The sequence below is a fragment of the Vipera berus genome, assembly GCF_964194415.1.
Source record: "Vipera berus genome assembly, chromosome: 9".
Taxonomy (NCBI): domain Eukaryota; kingdom Metazoa; phylum Chordata; class Lepidosauria; order Squamata; family Viperidae; genus Vipera; species Vipera berus.
In genome coordinates this window covers 7468936-7475961 of record NC_138212.1, presented here as the reverse complement: position 1 = coordinate 7475961, position 7026 = coordinate 7468936, and the positions used below count along the sequence as shown (strand labels likewise).

Sequence of the window (7026 nt, the reverse complement as noted above, 5' to 3'; positions counted from 1 at the left end):
CTCAGCCCAACCTACCTCACAGGGTTGTTGTTCTGAGGGAAAATATAAGGAGGAAGGAGTAACCCTGCATGGGTTACTTTGGGCCAATTACCAGTGATGGTGAGTTCTAGTCCCACCTTAGGCATGAAAGCTGACTGGGTGAGTTTGGCCCATTTGCTCTCTCTCATCCCAACCTACCTCACAGGGTCGTTGTTGTGAGGGAAACTATAAGGAGGAAGGAGTATTAGGTATGAAAGAAATAAGTGACTGTAACTTTGATGGGTCCCAGGAGATGTGTCTTCTTTGCAGGGACACCCACCTTATGGACCATCCTTTCCCCTGAAAACAGATTAGCTTCATCCTTTTGATATTCCAAAAGCCCCTCAAGACCTGGTTATTGATTTATTAAATTTAAATTCCGGCTATCTCACAATCAAGCAACTCTGGCAGTTATGTTATCAGGCCTGGGCCTTCCAGGGTACCAGAGACTTACTGATTGTTTGGGTAGCCATTTTTATCCCTCTCGTCCTCTAGGCCAGGGGTCGGCAACCTCGGCTCTTTTATGACTCATGGACTTCAACTCCCAGAATTCCTGAGTCAGCCGACTCAGGAATTCTGGGAGCTGAAGTCCATGAGTCATAAAAGAGCCGAGGTTGCCTACCCCTGCTCTAGGCCCTAGGGTTTGTATCTTTGGTTTTTTCTGATATTTATTAATATGGATTTTTATATCTATAGTTTTTTTTCATATCATTTTATCTCATTGTTGTGTGCCACCCGGCGTCCCCTTTGGTGAGCTGAGTGGCTATTCAGATTTTGTCAATAAATACATTCTAAAATCCAAGGCTAACTCTGGGAGTAAATGCCTTTTCCTAGCCAGTCTCAGCAGGATCTAAGGCAAAAATATTCAGAAGGACCCAAAAGCCAATGCAGCTTCTATAAAAGCATTTCATTTTATCTTGATTTATGTACTTATTATATGTTTTGTTGTTAGCCGCCCTGAGTCCTTCGGGAGATAGGGCGGGATATAAATCCCATCAATAAATAAATAAATAAATAAATTTGCAGGACGGGAACTGTTCATATAAAACTTGGGTGAGATTGCATAATCTTGCAAGATATTCGAATCCCTGGGAAGGGCGTGGCAGTGGGGGGGTAAAAACCCCAAGAGCAAAGCCCATAAGAATCCTGATCTTGGGTGTAGCCTAGAGCAACTCATGAAAATGATAAAATGGCTTGCTTCAAATTTTTCCCAAGCTTCTCTTCTTCTTTCTGTTATATCCAGAAAGTGAGGGACTTCAGAAAAGTCAAGAGGTCACCATTGTGTGTGTGTGTGTGTGTGTGTGAGTGTGTGTGTGTGTGTGTAAAACTGGTCTTTGGCAACGTTGAAATCCACATCTTTCTCAGACGCTATCCCAATTTATTTATTTTCATCCCATCTTTATTATTATTTTTTTTAATTTTATTTTAATTCCATTTATATCCCGCCCTTCTCCGAAGACTCAGGGCGGCTTACAAGCTTAGCAGTAGCCTTCATTCTATATATATGCCTGCTTATTAGGGCTTTTCACACACACCCCAAGCGGCATTATTACAAAGTCAGCTTAATTGCCCCCAACAATCTGGGTCCTCATTTTACCTACCTCGGAAGGATGGAAGGCTGAGTCAACCTTGAGCCTGGTGGGACTCGAACCTGCACTAACTGCAGGCAGCTGGTGTTACTAAAGGAGGCATTAGCCCACTGCTCCACCAAGGCTCCAATACTTTTTATTAATAACTTTATGCTTTATTAATAACTTTATGCTCCTTCCTCCTTCAATTTTTCCCACAGCAACCCTGACCCAAAGTCACCCAGCCGGTTTTCCTTCCTAGAGCGGGGCTAGAACTCACCGTCACCCAATTTCTAGTCTGGTGCCTTAACTACAAGATCAAATGTCCTCCGTTGGTTTCTTTCCCTGTAACGCTTCAGTTTTCCCCCCTCCCCATTTACATTAATGCTTGAATTGCAAGCAAAATGCAAAAGTCAGATCATTCCATCCAGATTGTGTCAAAAGGACCAGGAAACTGCTAGTGTGTTGCCATCTTGGCTTATCACCCACCCACCCCACCCCCGTTCCCAACCAAAGAACCAGGAAGGGTTTTCAGAAAGAAAGCAAACCAGGATCCTTTTGTTTTGATGGAATCTGAGTAGATCCTTTCTCCAACCCCATTAACCCCTGCAGCCCATTCAGCTTACCTGGATAGAGTAAACTAAGGCAGCAACGCCCAAGGGTAGACAACAGCAGATCATGGTGAAGATGGAATAGGCCAGGTAATCAGGCGCAGGGCTGAGTTGAACAGGTTGAAGACTTGGTTCTTCCTTCGGGTATTGGACAGCCGTGGCGTAATAAAAGTGGTTTGGCATAGGAGGTTGGTCTATTATGGGGGCAGATGGTTGAACCAGAGGCTGCACCGTGTCAGAATAAGCGGGTGGTAGATCCTGGGGGGTGGGCATGCTGTCCGTCATCTTTTCATAACTTGCATTACTCATTTTGCAAGTAGGTCTCTTTTCTTCTTCTCCAGTGACAGTTCTGCAAAGGCTGTTTCTGCTTTTGTCTTAACTCTCTAAAATCAGTCCTTTCTTTCCAAGGGCTTTCCAAGTTGCTGGCTTTGCTCCTCCAAGAGGAACGAAGTGCCTTGTAACACTAGTCGTTTTGTTCCACCTCTTCGCTTAATGATTCATTTGTTGCTCTGACGTGGGATAGGGTGGCCGAACAGTCGAGGAAGTATGTGGATGAAGTCAAGCATAAAATAATAGCAATTTATCCAGGATGTGGCAAATCTTTTGAGGGACAGAAAACATTACTCAGCAGCAGGGAGCTCCAAGTTAACATTCACTCCCTTTTGTTACATGTACAAACATGCTCAGTAAATCCCTTCCCTGCTTTCATGTCTGTCTGTCTGTCTGTCTGTCTGTCTGTCTGTCTGTCTATCTACTGTATCTATCTATCTATCTATCTATCTATCTATCTATCTATCTATCTATCTATCTATCTATCTATCTATCATCTATCAAATGTATATATGTATGTATGTATGTATGTATGTATAAGGGACGCGGTGGCTCAGTGGGTTAGGACGCTGAGCTTGTCGATCAGAAGGTCGGCAGTTTGGCAGCTTGAATCCCGAGTGCCGTGTAACAGAGTGAGCACCTGTTACTCGTCCCAGCTTCTGCCAACCTAGCAGTTCGAAAGCACGTAAAAATGCAAGTAGAAAAATAGGGACCACTACGGTGGGAAGGTAACAGTGTTCCGTGCGCCTTTGGCGTCTAGTCCTGTTGGCTACATGACCACAGAGACGTCCTCGGACAAGCGCTGGCTCTTCGGCTTTGAAACGGAGATGAGCACTGGCCCCTAGAGTTGGAAACGACTAGCACGCATGTGCGGGGGAAACTTTACCTTTACCTTTATGTATGTATACGTAGTCCTCGACTTATAACCACAATTGAGCTCAAAATTTCTTTTGCTAAGTGAGACATTTGTTTACTGAGTTTTGCAGAGTAGAATAGAATAGAATAGAATAGAATAGAATAGAATAGAATAGAATAGAATAGAATAGAATAGAATAGAATAGAATAGACAGAGTTGGAAGGGACCTTGGAGGTCATCTAGTCCAACCCCCTGCTCAGGCAAGAAACCCTGTACCATTTCAGAAAAATGGCTGTCCAATCTCTTCTTAAAAACTTCCAGTGTTGGAGCATTCACAGTTTCTGGAGTAAAGTTGTGAATCCTCTATATTGCGACTGTTCTTGCCACAATTGTTAAGCAAATCACTGTAAGTTGATAAGTTAGTAATTCAGTGGTTAAGTGACTCTGGCTTCCCCATTGACTTTGCTTGTCAGAAGGTCTCAATAGGTAATCACATGACCTGGATAAGTCCCTGCAGCTTCCTTGACAAGGTTTTTCAGAAGTGATTGGCTATTTCCTCTTTCCTAGGGCTGAGAGAAAGTAGTCACCCAGCTGGATTTAGGTTTAAGGCAGGAGTAGAATTTAGAGTCTCCCAGTTCGTGAGAATGAACTTTGCGAAATTTGTGGTTGCTTCAGCGCTTATATTTTTGAGTCCACCCATCTTAAGCCTGCTGAGTTGAGAAACACCGGCCTAGTCTATGGCTAACTGGAGGTTTTCTACAAGGGAGGCAGCATCTGGCAATCTTGGCTGATCTTGAAAAAGCTGAGCATGGCAGGGCTCTCTAAGCGTGGTTGTTTCTTGTAGACTTTTCATTACTAGTGCAGTGATGATGACGTTCTGAAGAAGCTTCTTGGATGAGAAGCGAAACATCTTCAAGGAAAAGCAAAGTCCAGCTGCCTTTTGAAAAAGCACCTTTGGGACAACCATGATCTGGATGACTGAGAATCTCCGTAGTCATTTAACTTAGAGGGCTGACAGGGGAAAGCTGTTGAGGCAAGGGCCAGGAGGCTAAGAGAGATTTACTAGAACAGCACATGATTATCTCTGCTCTACGTAGATATATTCATTGGCTGGTATTTCCCACCTATGTTACGGTAACTTCCAGATGTGCAAGTATCAATTTAGGTTCTCAGCAATAGCAATAATGATTGGGAAATTCTGGGAAAGGAAGGCCACGCATCTGGAATTATAATAGTAATAATAATAATAAGTTGGAAGGGACCTTGGAGGTCATCTAGTCCAAGCCCCTGCTAAGGGACCTTGGAGGTCATCTAGTCCAACCCCCTGCTAATTCAACATTCCCACTAGATTTGCCTTGCATGTATTCATCAGAATGTCTTCTCCTTTTCAGGGCCTCCTTGCATTTGAATTGATTATCACAGGTAATATGACCCTCTATCCAAGTTTGGGGTAAAGAGAATGCAATCTAACTTTAGCCAGTATTGTACATATTTACACAAACACACACACACAAACACACACAGCTCAATAAGACACAGGTTAAAATGAAAATGATGTATTTTCTGGAAAATGGTAGAACAAAGTTTTGCTCAAAGATCCATCATAGAATAATGTAAACAATTTTTAACACTGCGATATTTGTTTAGAAAAACAACACCTTAGAGGTTATATTGAAATGGTAGCAGCAAAGAGAGGGGTGGCTTAATCGAGTATCCACGAGGCAGAAATCAGGGCCTGCATTTCATTCAGGCTTTGGAGATTACGCAGAAGCATTCTTTGTCTTTGGTCTCCTTTCAAGGAACACTCAGATTCACAAAGTTCGGACAGGTTGTTATAAAATTATAGAGCTGGGAGATACTAATTGGCTATCAAATACGGAAGCAAGGGTCCTTTGTATAAAGCAGGGTTGGGGAATGATGGCCCTTTTATGATTTGTGGACTTCAACTTCCAGAATTCTGGGAGTTGAAGTGCACAAGTCATAAAGGGGCCATCATTCCCCACCTCTGGTTTAAAGCATCTTGCCAGAATACACACACATGCTGGCTCAGGAATTCTGGGAGTTGTCCACAAGTCATAAAGGGGGTCATCATTCCCCACCTCTGGTTTAAAGCATCTTGGAAGAATACACACATATGACCATATGGTATTCCAGCTTATCACTTAGCATGTTGCTGTGAGACTCATTTGGGACCATGGATCATGGGGAGTAGAGCCTAGCTAAGAATTTGGACAATGGAAACAGTTTAGAATGATGGTTCTCAGACTTTTCTTCACCACAGACCCCTTTTAAATGTCATTTGTGGCCACAGACCATGACATAACTCAATATTTCTTCAAGCCTTTGTGGACCCCTATGATGACATGATGGGCCCACAGTGGTTGCGGACCACAGGTTGAGAACCACTGGTTTAGAAGAAAAAGATTTGATTGGAGGAAGGAAGGTAACATTGAAAAGGCAACCATGTCTCTGTGTTTACATTTTGGTTAGATATAGACTTTAGAAAGTTGATTGAACTGTTATGTATCCAAGTGCTGCATAGCAACAGCCACCAGGGGGCGTTGGCCTGGATGGTTTTGGTGGGAAACCCAGTTTTGGCGGGAAACCTAGGGCCAACCCCATTGGCTAGCCGCCTACCTGGCCGGGTATATAAGGAGGCCAGGTAGCCCTTGTTCTTCAGTACGAACCACCCCCCCACAATAAAGAGCTGAACTCGTACTCCGGCTGGCGTCTCTTCCTTGCGTCGGACCCACTACATTACAGAACATTGTTCTTCTGCAAGAACATTTTGATCCCATCCAGTTAGTTCCATCATATCTTCCACCTTCCCTTTTCATTCTTTATGGCACAAAGACCTAGTCTTCTTTTTCTTGCCAATTTCTCACTTGATTTTGACTGGGAGACAGCAGCTTTGACATCTGCCTTTTAGTAATTTGCAGCCCATTCTAAGAAATGTCACAACATTTGTGCAATTACTCTTACTGTTTATGCAAGGATTATGCAATTACCTTATAATACAGCTGAGATATTTCAGGCAGAATCTGAACCACTTTAATGTAGCACCTCACATTTTATTATACCTATCTAGAGTTACTTCTAAATTATTTTGGCATTTTAGTATTTAGCATTAAATCACTGCTTTCGGTGTATCTCAGCAGCTTATCATCCAGCCACACACAACAGCATTCACGTAATGATTAAGCAGTTTTGTTAGTTGTTTGAACTACCTCAGAACTTTTCCTATGTTCTAGTATTTTTACCCTTAAGAGTTATGGGGATATAGTATAGGGATTGTCTATCAGCTGAGAGACTCTTTGAGTGTACATGAATACAACAAAGATAATATATAGAGTTAGGCTCCCCAGGCCCACTCCAAGTGCTGCATGGGACAGGTTGCGTGACAGCTTTGAATTTCGTCGAGCAGATTCTGCATTCGCAGTGCGGTTGGCTTCTTGGGTCTGAGAATAAAGAAAAATAAGGGATGTATTAGTGAAGAAATACATTGAGAGCAGGGATGAGCATCTCCAGCCTGTAAGTATGAATGGGTTAGAGCAGGGGGTCTTCAAACCTGGCCCTTGTATGACTTGTGGACTTCAACTCCCAGAATTCCTGAGGAATTCTGGGAGTTGAAGTCCACAAGTCA

General features: G+C 43.1%; 1 long non-coding RNA gene across 1 annotated transcript in view; it reads right to left on the bottom strand.

The window, feature by feature from the left end:
* Positions 1 to 4923: 4923 nt before the first annotated feature.
* The window catches only part of LOC308672434, an 8491-nt gene continuing 6388 nt past the window's right edge, over positions 4924 to 7026 (bottom strand). Inside the window, exon 2 of the long non-coding RNA XR_014027420.1 lies at positions 4924 to 6841. This is a non-coding gene — a long non-coding RNA (uncharacterized lncRNA). The remainder of the gene's footprint in view (positions 6842 to 7026) is intronic.